This window comes from Apium graveolens, chromosome 11 (genome assembly GCF_009905375.1).
Source record: "Apium graveolens cultivar Ventura chromosome 11, ASM990537v1, whole genome shotgun sequence".
Lineage (NCBI taxonomy): Eukaryota > Viridiplantae > Streptophyta > Magnoliopsida > Apiales > Apiaceae > Apium > Apium graveolens.
In genome coordinates this window covers 113344453-113356950 of record NC_133657.1, presented here as the reverse complement: position 1 = coordinate 113356950, position 12498 = coordinate 113344453, and the positions used below count along the sequence as shown (strand labels likewise).

Genomic DNA, 12498 nt, shown 5'->3' with positions numbered 1-12498 from the left:
TTAGAAAATAAAATTATTGCCAACATAATAATAACCTAAAGGGTCACACACAAAGAACGTTTAAAATGAAGTGTTATTTAAATTATGAATTTAAATATTTTATTATTATTATTTCAAATTTATTATTAAATTAATTAAGTGAGACTTGATTAATTATATTAGAATTAGAATTTAATAGTAATAAATAAAACTTGAAATCAGAATGGGTTATTTTTAGAATCCCATTAGGTTTATGGTTAGGTCTTATTCCTCTCTCCCCTATATATATACATTAAGATGTATATTTTTAGGGTTAGAAGTCATAATTCGTTTTTGAGAAAAACCTTAGCAGCTCTACATCTTAGAGAGGCGAGAGAGAGAGAGAGAGAGGCATCCAAATCGGCTAGTACCGGCTCCGGTGATCATTCAACGGTCGGACGTTCGTGTGGATACCTTGGAGAGCAGATCTTCGCAAGGAGGGCTGCTGTGATTCATCAAGATCAGAACTTCCATTGAAATCATACAAAAAACTTTATTTAAGGTAAACATCTAATCTCCGAATGAAATGTCTTGTTTTGTATGGATCATGTGCTTGGGGTTTTATTTTTCATGTTTATTTTTTATTTTTCCGATGCGCTTGTGCCACGAATCCCAGCACCATCAACCTCAATAGACATTAATTAATCTTCCATTTCCACACAACCTTCACACCTCATCTCACAATGGTTGCATTATTCCCAAGCTCAACCCACAAGAGTGAATGATTTGCTAGTTGATCAGCTTGTAGGCCTAGCAACATCACTCAAAAACTCCTGACAGCTGGTATGTCTAACCAAGACTATAAGGCTATTTTTCTTTCATACAAAGAAGATGTTGAAGACCAGCAAGCCAAAATTACAGATGAAGCTGAGTAGGATGGCAATGCATGGCTGTCAAAGGACTTTAGTGTGACTATGGAGGAGGCCTTGGCCAAATTTAGAGAAGAATATGTCACCATTTTGGGAAGCAATGCCAAGGTCCTCATTTCTCAAGAAGTCTATGATGTCATTACAGAAGTTTATAAAGTACAGTTGAAAGCCTTTAATCACATTGGAAGAGCAATAGAGAGAACTCTGGATGGACATCAGACTGAAGTTAAGAAGATGGTAAATAACAGGATTGATGAACTAATGTCAACCTTCACATAGATGAAATCTAAATTTAACAAATTCTCAGACAAGCTTCAAGCTCTCTCTCTTACACCTGTTGAAGAAAATGTCTCCAAATTAAGGGATTTTTTCATAGCATTGCACGATGTGATCTAGACACAAATCACCAAAAAAATTGACACCAAGGTCAAACTGGACCAGTTGTACTCTGCTAGATATGAACCATCATCTTTGGTTATGGAAGAGATCAAGAATGCTGTCCAGAACTCTCTTGGTGATATGTTTGCATCTAGTTCATAGTCCATACCTTTTACATCAACAAACCTTCAAATCCAAAATCTTCAAGATCAAGTCACAGATCTTCAAGCCTCCAACACATCTCTATCAACTCAAGTTTCTCAGCTAACCTCTCTTGTGCAAAGTCAATAACAGGATAGCAGGTCCTTAATGGACTCCCAGAAATACTTGCAATTGCTGATATCAGTGTCATGGGGAGCTATTATGGGAACCTTGAATATACCCCTTCAAAAAACACCACAACAAGTGAGGACCCAACTCCCTCTACCTTCAACTAATGTGTCTGTTACCAAGACTAAGAAGGAGATAGAGTCTAAGCTAAAATCCATCCAAGCTGCAAGTCAAAATAAAGATGATGTTGGTTTGGACAGACTCATGATGGCAGCTGAGGGACCTTGTCTTGACAAGGAATTTGATGAACTTCTAGAATCCTTGAGAGTCTCTCTAAACTACAACCACTGCACAAACAAGAAGGCTATAGATAGAAACATCAATTTCCTGAGGGTGGTGATGGTGATTAGGCAAAATTTCAAGGAGAAGAGGATCATTACAAATATGAATGATTCAGGTGTGGACATATGTATGCAGGAGTCTCTTTCTTATCTACAGTCAAGAAGATCATTTGAGTTGGATATCTTTATTAACAAGGTGAACAAGGTGATTATAGAGGACACTCTCTTGCTTACAGAGCTCAAAAAGGGTCAAATAATTGCATTTCCAGAAGCTTACCTATAGCCAAGGAAGGGAGTGTCCTACATCTGTCCAACTACCAAGAGGTGCAAACATTTTCATATTCCAAAGTACTGTGTCATGGGGAACTTGAGACTAATAATGACACTAGAAACAGACTTGAAGACAAAGAAGACAAAGACATTTGAAGTTGAGAAAATGATTAAAATTTTGTCTAAATACTTGAAAAATGTTGAAACCATGCTGCCAAGAGCTCAGATTAACATAAAAGATGATTTGGATGATGATGAGCAGAAGAAAGATGAGCATAAATCTTCTGGCTCAAATCCAAGTCACTCTAGCAAAGCAAGTGGCAGTAAGGTGGATTAAAAAAAGAAGGAAAAGGAGATGAAGAAAGGGAAGGATGAAGGGAAGAAGAAATAGGATGGGGAAGACAAGAAGAGGACTTAGAAATTCCAGAAATCCAAACATCACAAACTCTATCAACCCAAACACTAAAGCCTAGCCAAACATAATCTCAATCAATCCAAACCCATAAGCCCAAGTACCTATACAAGACAACTTCTAATTCTCTACTCAAAATATCTATTACTGCTAGCCAAACCTCACTAAAGAAAATTTCTAAACCACCTTCATTCAAACCTCCAACTAGAACTCACTTCAAGACTGTAGGAAGAAAATCAAGAAAAATTCAAGCTAAAGCTGGTGCTCTTTGGAATTGCTTCAATCAAGATGACTTTCTACCAATTTCTAAGAATATATCAGATGATGATTGTCACAAACAGTTAGCTGATGAGTTAGTCAAAGTCTGTGTTATCACTTTAGGAGAAGTCAGGATCTACTACAAAGATGGCACCTTCATTCTGCTGTATTGAGAAGTTATTGAAACATTTTCAACTGTGAAATTGGAGAGAGTAATAAGTTTGATGAATGTAAGGAATTCATGTACAGGAATGAGGAAGGTTGTGCTGGCCGAGAGGTTGAGAGAGAGGAATATAAGGCATACAAGGGAAAAGGCTGAAAGGGAGGAAAGAGAAAGGAAATATACGAAGGAAATTGAGATGTTTGAACAAAGATCAAATGAACTGAAGGAAAAGGGGTTGAGCAGGGTATCTAAAGATGGGCATTTTCTAAAAATTAAGACAAACAGATTTGCAAGATACATGATTCATCTTCTCAACGATTACTTATTAACTAAATGTCTCAAAATTGTGGAAGCTCTAAGAGGGACTGAGTTCATTGAAGAACTTGAAGTATTAGTCAAACTTAAGGACCTAACTAGAAAGAAACCTGGTTATGAGAAATTCAAATAATCTTTGTAACTCAACATTTGATGTAAATGCAAAATATATAAAATGTAATTTGTAAATTTGTCAGTCTTATTGTATTTGATTTTATCTTGGGGTTAGTCTTGTTATCAGGCATGAATTTGTAACAAGTAATCTTCTCACAAATTGGTGGAAATTATTGTACAAGACATGCATGTACAAAACAAGACTAAGTCATATTGATAGTCCTAAGGATAAATTGTATGATAATATATATTTGTATTTTGTTATTTTTTTCCTCGAGTCTATAAAAATGTTAAGTAGATTAGACTGGAGGATTATTTTATGAACAACCTTCAAGCTAAGAAATAAACTCTGGAAGAAGATCAAATCCTGATCATGTCTCAAAGAGAAGTGTAGCAGCTTGGATTTGAATAATATTGTTTTAGGAAAAATATTTTAAGTCAGATATCGACAAGTCACAAATCAAGGGATATCGAGAAGTCTGTCGAGAAGTCCAAAATGACTTGAAGAGAAGTCCCAAGAGATATCGACAAGTCATTTCTTCATGTAGAGATCTCAGATATTGACAAGTCAAAAAGTCTATGTAGAGAACTGGAGATATCGACAAGTCATTTCTTCATGTAGAGATCTAGAGATATCGACAAGCCAAATCTTCATATAGAGAACTAGAGATGTCGAAAAGTCAAAAGGCTATGTAGAGAACTGGAGATATCGACAAGATATTAGAGAATTGGAGACCTCGACAAGTCAAAAACACATATAGAGAACTCAAGATATCGATAAGTCATTATGTTTATCGATATGTGATATCTCTAAAGAATAAAAGAGATCTCGATAAACTATCTTAAAATTCAGAATATAGACAATTTCAAGATTCAAGATTATCATTCAACAAACAATTCATTCAGTAAATTGGAAAGACTACAAACGCAGTTTGAAGAATATAAGATGAATGGCCAAGATTCACTAGACAAAGGATGTCATAGACCTACAAGATTCTGCACAGATTTACTAAATCGGAAATGGAAATAGACAAGATAGATTTAGAAAATGTGTTGATATATTTTAGTGCAAGTTTTGTAAACTCGTGTTATTGGTCTATAAAGCATGCACATGTCCTTAGTTTAGATGTAACAAAAATAGATCTAGAAAAGTCTTGTATTCTCTCTCAAGATTTGTAGCTGAGTTTTTATTTTCAATTATACATATTCATAGCAAAACAAATTGATTAATACAATTAAGTAAGTTTTTGATATTTTTTGTGTGCTTACAGTTAAATAATTTATCTCTACAAGTTCATATCTACTTTTTTCATTAATAAGCCAAACACTTTAAAAAAAGATTAAAATCCATGAAAACACATTCACCCCCCCCCCCCCGTGTGTTATATTTTATTGCACTCAATATCTAATAATTAAGATAGTCAATAATGGTTCAGATCTAAAAGTAAGAAAAATCATAAGTGACAATGGAACTGAGTTCAAGATTTTAATTATGAAGGAATTCTGTGAAAAAGAAAGGTATCTATTATGAGTTTTCTACACTTAGAACTCCTCAATAAAATGGAGTAGTAGATAGAAAAAACAGAACTCTCTCATTTTTATTATGCTTTGATATAACTTGATGATTACTTGTTCAGAAAAATTACATGTTATGTTTGTTCTCTCATTCTTTTATGTTTGAATATAACATGTCAATTTACTTGTACTATATATATTGCTTCCGCTTCCGCTCTTGCTCTTATCATTTTATTCATTATATATATACATATATTTGGCACAAACCACAAATATATATATATATTAACTTTTATGTTTTATATATACATATTTTCTTGATTTAATATGTGCTTTATATAATATATATTGTTATATATATTATATTTATTTTTCTACACTTTTTATATACATGCTTAATTATTTTATCAATTGTATAACATGCTAGGAGATTACTTGTAATTATATTTTTAATAGGTTGAACTTGTTCGGATTTTTTTTTACGAGAATTAATATTTGTGAAAGTATTAGTTCACTTTTTTACACTTGTTATACCATGTTAATTGCCATATATTTTGTATAACTTGATGTAGATCACATGCTTGTATATTTCTAATAGGTTGGACTTGTTAGCTATATATTTGCTTTCTTGGATTAATATTGTATAATATTAATTAAATTATTTTATTTTATAAAAAGGATTTTTTTGTAGAGATTGTATATTAACATTTGCAGTGAGGTGAAATGAAGTTAGGAGATCTTTGTTCTAGGACCCAAGTCTTAAGCACGTCGACGGATAGTTGGGTATTTTTGCACCGTGAGGACAAATAAAGACTCAAGACCTAAGATCCAAGACCGGAAAAAGGATAGTAGTACAAAGACTACGCAAGGGGCCATATCGGCCTTGAAGAGGTAATGGTGAGTTATCGTCTAAGATAAGCCATGTAAGATTTTTATACATTAATTTGAAGAGGTAACGGACTTTAAGATTATTCTTGTATGTTTGCTACTTTTCTTTGAGGGGGTAACCAGGATTTACAGTCCAAGATAGGTTAGTAGTGGTTTCTACTGGTATTTTGTGAAGGTAACGGGTAGTTACACTTCAAAATAGATATATGTAGGGTTTGTAAAGGCTTCTCCGCCTAAGTTAAAGAATGGATTTTCAGTGGTAACTCTCGAGATTTGGGAAGGTCTCAGGGAATAGATGTGAGAATATATATCTATTAGAGGTATATATATCGTGAGCCAGGTAAATAATTGTCCGTGAGGTATTGCTTAATTTTCTCTTTTACTTATGCATATTGTGATCACACGTTTTCAAAAAGAGAAAACCCCATTTTGGGAAAGTCCTTCGGGGCAAGTCATTTTAATCTTTCGAATCCGCTCTTCGGAAGTCTGCATCATTTTTATCGAAGAATTAAGATCAATGTCTTAAAATTGGGGAATTTTAATAGCTCTTTAACTTTCCTCCAGAACTGGTTGGTTGATCTCGAACAGTTATAGATTACTTGTTTTCGTTAAACTTACCTTAGCAAAGAATTTTTAAAGGAAAAATTTTAATTTTAAATTGGTAATAAGTTATTCAACCCCTCTCTAGCTTAGTATTACGTCATATTAGACATAGCCAAAATGACTTTAATGTCGAGTGTCACGCCCTCAAATCCGGGGTTAAGATTGAGGACCCACAACATCTTGTATAATGAATAATGTTTAATTAAATAATATAAAAACCCCGAAAAGCTACAAGAATCTACACATGATAAAGTATCAAAAAAGATACAACTACAAACCAAGAATATAAATTTTTTACAATATTTAGAAATTCAAAGTTTATAATTTTGACTTGGAATTTCCAGATAACCCAACTGTATCTGAGAGTCCAAAAGATTACAACTGATCCTCTCAAAAAGCTTTTACCTGAGCAGAACGCCTTAACCTCGCCATCTTCTTACTTAACTTCCAAGGTTAGATCAACACAAAACAATGTGAGCTAAAAGGCTCAGCAAATAACTATAATAACAATTTTGATTTAACAAACTTGGCAATAACATAACAGTAACAGGGTTGAATCATTAGTTTAGGGTTTTAGGGGTTCAAGATCATGGTTCTGAGAGGATCAAGTGGTTTAGTTTAATAACATTTATAAGGAGTTTCCGTCAAAACAAGTAAAATCTTAAGTTTACTTTTAAAAATCAACTTTTAATACCTTATATGAATAGTGCTTAAGGCACAAGATATAATCTTAAATTTTCTTTGTATAAAACAAGTATAGTTCGATTGGATTATCCATCCTTTAAATATAATACGGGTGATCAGCCTGTATTGACCTCCATTCCGGTCATAAGGTACCTGAGGCACTATATCGGCCTTTAATGTTAGACTAGCCCCGTTAGCCTCTTACAAAGCTAGACTAGCCCCACTAGCCTCTTACGCCATTATCCAATCTTTAGGATTGCAATGGAAACCTTATATTGGACAAAATCAGTTATATTTCTAAAAATTATTTTCATTTAAAGGAATTACCGACCTTTGAAATCATTTCGACTATTTCAAGTCGAAAATCATTCTTAATTTCATTTCAGAGATTCAAGTGAGGAGAAAGAAGGTATAAGGAGGAAATGTAATTTAAACTGCAATTAATGGGTAAACATAGATGTTAACAATATGTGTAAGATAAAGCTATTATCAAATTAAGGGTATCGACAAAGCATAGGTATTATAAATAGAAATAGGATATCAGAATAAATCGGGGTAATTACAATTATCTGAGAAAGGTCATGCTAATAACAGAGGTAATAAAGTATTAGGATAACAATATCAACATAATCACCTCCTTCATATCAAAGTCATAAATTTTATCAATTTCCCTATCATAATCACTATAAGAGAGGGCAGAGTTACTTGCCTAAAAAAGCTTTCCTTCCTGACCAAGAAATCACAACTGTCACTTAGGGTAGGGTAACCGACAATTTCCTAACCCAAGCGTCCTCGCTTTTCAAACCTTATAAAGGTGGACCAGCTTAACTCTCGTTAGCTTTAACTCCTTTTCCTTTGATATACTTCACATACTCACGTATCGTATCTACACAAAATAAAAGACATTACTTCAGTATCTTATATAAAACTCGACGTTCGACTCTGAACGTCACTTTTCTACCCTTTCGCTTTAACAGTTAACTTATAAATATATATAATCTTAACCACATTGTTCATCTATACACATAATCATATTTACATTTAAGGGAAATTAAAGCTTTTATAACTTGTACCATCATATATTCAGGTAAACACGTAATCTGATAAACACCTAAGAATCAACACGTATTATCATTACCAAACACACTTTTCTTTATTAAAACTATTTTTATCTTATAAGAATTTTGACAACACTTCTGCTATTTTACTAACTTCATGCGGGTCATAAGCCAACTAAAATAAACCTAATATTCCATATATATCTTACCACCAACAAGACACAAGTCAATAACACAAATAATTTATCACATTTTATCATCTTTTATATTTAAAATTCTATAAAAAAAATTGAGATGACCTATTTTTAAATCTAATCCATGAATTCACAACAATCAATCAACATCCCAACCTTACTAATTTTATCATGTAACTATAACGACTCGTATATTTCTGTAATATTTAAATATGTAATTATTGCGTAGATAATTAATAAAGAAGTTTATATTATTTATGGTTTCTGTTTTTATTTATTATTGTTTATATGTGATTGTTGGATTGTGTGGTGTGTTTTTATGATTAATTGTTGCACAATGTTATTTTTGGTTTCGCTTCTGAAAAGTGATTTTATGATAATCCTATTTTCAAAATTATTTAGATTGTCTCTAAAATTATTTTTATGCCTTTATAATCTTACTAATTATTTTTGGGATTTTATAAAATTTACAAATCAATATTCTGCTAATTATATATTCCTAAATGATTTTCTGAATTCATTTAACTGTAAAATCCATATTTAATTCTTGTATTCTTCAAAAATTATGAAACTCATATTTTATTATGTTTACAATATTTTGAGAATTTTAAAATTATTTTGGTAAACTTTGGGGTTAATTTTACCCGCACGTTATTTCGTTTAATTGTTAAATGCGGGTATAAATTGCACTTCAAAAATGTTTTAAAAATTATGAAATTTATGTTTTATCTGTTTCGGGATATTTATGAAATTTTAAGATTATTTTGGTACGATTTTGAGTAATATTTATTAGCAATTTGTATTATCAAAATAGATTAAAACAATGTGAATCGGCTTGCAGTTATTCAGAAAACGACACGTATCCATTTAATTGGACATATGTCGTGTAATTGAGTAACAGGGAGGGGTGAGTCATTTGTTTCTTGTCTATGTAAACATCAATCTCAATCTCTCTCTTTCCAGTCTCTCTCTCGATCGTTCTCTCCCATTTTCTTCTCTCTTCCTCTCGGTTTCTTCCTTCCGTTTTTGCTTCCCTGGATTCCGGTCATCTTCCACCTATTTTTCGGCCTATTTCTGGTGGGTCTCTTTTCCGGCCACTCAGCTCCGTTTCTTTGTCTATGCATATATGTATATGTATATACATGATTGATAAGTGGCATTTTATATCACTTAGAACATCTTAAAATGGCTTAAATTGGTGCCTTGAAATCAAGTATTTTGTGTATTTGATGCGTTTTTCTAGTGTTTATGCATTTCAGGGTATTAGTTGCATTTCAGAGGAGTAATCATCAAGAATAAGCCTAGGCATGTGTTCACCATTGAGAGAGGAAAGGAAGGGGCAGATTACGGCGAACAAACGGAGCAAACTCAGGATTTTTTCCAGTAGGGTCCTGAGCGCCCGCTCAGCAATGCTGAGCGGCCGCGCAGGAAGCTGAGCGCCCGCTCAGCTATGTTGAGTGGCCGCGCAGGGTCGGGAAAAATAATAAATTATTTTAGACTTCTACTTCTGTTTGGCTTCCACTTCTATGTAATCTGAGTTTTATGGGACTATTATATAAGTAAATTTGGAGACATTTTCACGGGGGAGGATCGTGGTATTAAGCAAGGAGCAAAGGAGATAAGGAAGAAGACCGTTTTAGCACACAGCAACGAAGAGGAAGCATATTTTCTTGTGATTCTTGTTTCGTTGTAACGTTGGATGCTAGTTTTCTTACTTTGAACCTATTTACTCTTGTGACGTACTCTGATTTAATATAATTAGTTTAGTTATTATTTTCTTGTGTTTGTTTATCATGATTTCATATGAACCCATGATGATGATAAGTGCTATTATGGGCTAATCGTGATCATGGGGTTGCAACGGATTTACTATGGAATTCTTTAGTTAATTGTTTAATACTTTAGTGTGTGATGATTGTATGATATCTAGTATTGGTTGTGCGTATTCGTCTTATGTGCGTCGCGAACATATAAGATAGGGTGTTAATCTTTTATGAAGCGACGGTGGATCTTGAGATTTAGAACTTGCCATGCTAGCATAGGTTCATGTATGATGTGCATGATTAGTGGGTAACTCTAACAGTTTTATTCGCCCTGTGTAATCAAAAGGAATAACTTGTGCTTAAATCATTGTGTTGTCAATTTCTGTAGACATATAGGAACTCAACATAATTGATGACTATTCAACTTCTATCTTAATTGTGGATGTTTGGTAGAATGGTATTAGTACAATGAAAGTTGGCTTTTATCAGTTTCGTGTTATTCGATTAATATCATCACTGTCACATGCTAAAGGTAATAACAATAACTATTGAAGGAAGTAGTAATGAAGTTGTGATCTCATGAGTGTTTTAATATTGTTAATTAAGTGATTAATGAAGTAATTAATTGTAGTTAATATTTAGTCAACAATTCTAAGTGTTAGTGTCTTAATATTGGGAAGTAATCATACATTGGTGCGTGAGTTGAATTAAACAATAATTAGTCTGAGTCTCTGTGGGAACGAACTAGAAATTATTCTATATTACTTGTGAACGCGTATATTTGCGTGAATATTAGCGCGTGTTTTTGCCCTAACAAGTTTTTGGCGCCGCTGCCGGGGACTCGGCGTATTTGTTTAGTTTATGTACTTACCATCATTGGTCATTAGGACTCAGTGATTAGGACGTAGTTGTTACTTATTGTTTTCGGTTGTATTTCAGGTACTTTAGCAAGCGTTTACGCAAACTCGTTCTCGTACTCGCAAGAGGACTTTAGATACAGCTGAAGAGACAGACGAAGTTCTTGATATACCGGAGGAGATAGATTTTGAAGATTCGGATTCAGGAACTGAGCAGAAAGAACCAGTAATCATGGGTGATCGTATTGTTCAGGCTGATCCAACTCTTATGGACTTTTCTCGGCCAAAAATTGATGACATTCAGTCAAGCATTCTTCATCCGGCTATTCAAGCTAACACCTTTGAAATCAAGCCGGTCACTATTCAGATGGTGCAAGTTTCTGTTTCTTATGGAGGAGCTGCGACTGAAGATCCCAACATGCACATAAGGAATTTTGTCGAGATCTGCAGCACTTTCAAGTATAATGGCGTGACTGATGAGGCTATCAAGCTGAGGCTTTTCCCATTCTCACTGAAGGACAAAGCTAAGGACTGGTTACATTCTGAACCAGCTGGGTCCATCACTACTTGGCAAGATCTTGCGCAAAAGTTTCTGGTGAAGTTTTATCCGATGGCAAAGACTACTGCTATGAGGAGTGCTCTTACTCAGTTTGCGCAGCAACCTTCAGAATCTATGTGCGAAGCTTGGGAACGCTACAAGGAAATGTTGAGGAAGTGTCCACATCATGGAATGCCCGATTGGATGGTGATCACTGGTTTCTATAATGGTTTGGGGGCCCAATCTAGGCCCATGCTCGATGCAGCAGCTGGAGGCGCCTTATGGGCTAAAAGCTATACTGAGGCTTATAATCTTATCGAGACTATGGCTGCAAATGAGCATCAAAACCCAACTCAGAGGATGATGCCTGGGAAGGTAGCAGGTATTCTGGAAGTCGATGCAGCCACCGCTATTGCAGCGCAGCTTCAAGCACTGTCAATGAAGGTTGATTCTCTGGCTACATATGGAGTTAATCAAATAGCTATGGTTTGTGAGCTTTGTGCAGGTTCTCATGCTACGGATCAGTGTTCTCTTATCAACGAATCTGTTTAGTATGTGAATAATTATCAGCGACAACAGCAGCCTATGCCAGCTACTTATCATCCTAATAACAGAAATCATCCAAATTTCAGCTGGGGTAATAATCAGAATGCTATTCAGCCACCATATCAGCAAGGTGTGAGTAAACAGTTTAATCCACCTGGATTCCAGCAACCACAGCAGTATGCTCAAAGGCAATCATATCCTCAATAGGGAAGTGCAGCTGCACCTACTAGTGCTAATTTTGAGGAACTTAAGCTGTTATGTAAAAGTCAGGGGGTTTCTATCAAGACCTTGGAAAACCAAATAGGTCAAATAGCCAATGCAGTGCTCAATCGTCAACCTGGCACTCTTCCCAGTGACACGGAAGTACCAGGCAGGAAGGAAGCTAAAGAGCAAGTCAAGGTTATTACCTTAAGGTCTGGAAAAGTTGCTGATGCTGAAAAGGAA

General features: G+C 34.4%; 1 non-coding gene across 1 annotated transcript; it reads right to left on the bottom strand.

Annotated features, from left to right (window-relative positions):
- Positions 1-11595: 11595 nt before the first annotated feature.
- On the bottom strand, positions 11596-11702 carry LOC141698974 (small nucleolar RNA R71). The gene has a single exon (XR_012565468.1). It is a non-coding gene; the product is annotated as a small nucleolar RNA R71 (small nucleolar RNA).
- Between the last annotated feature and the right edge of the window lie 796 nt (positions 11703-12498).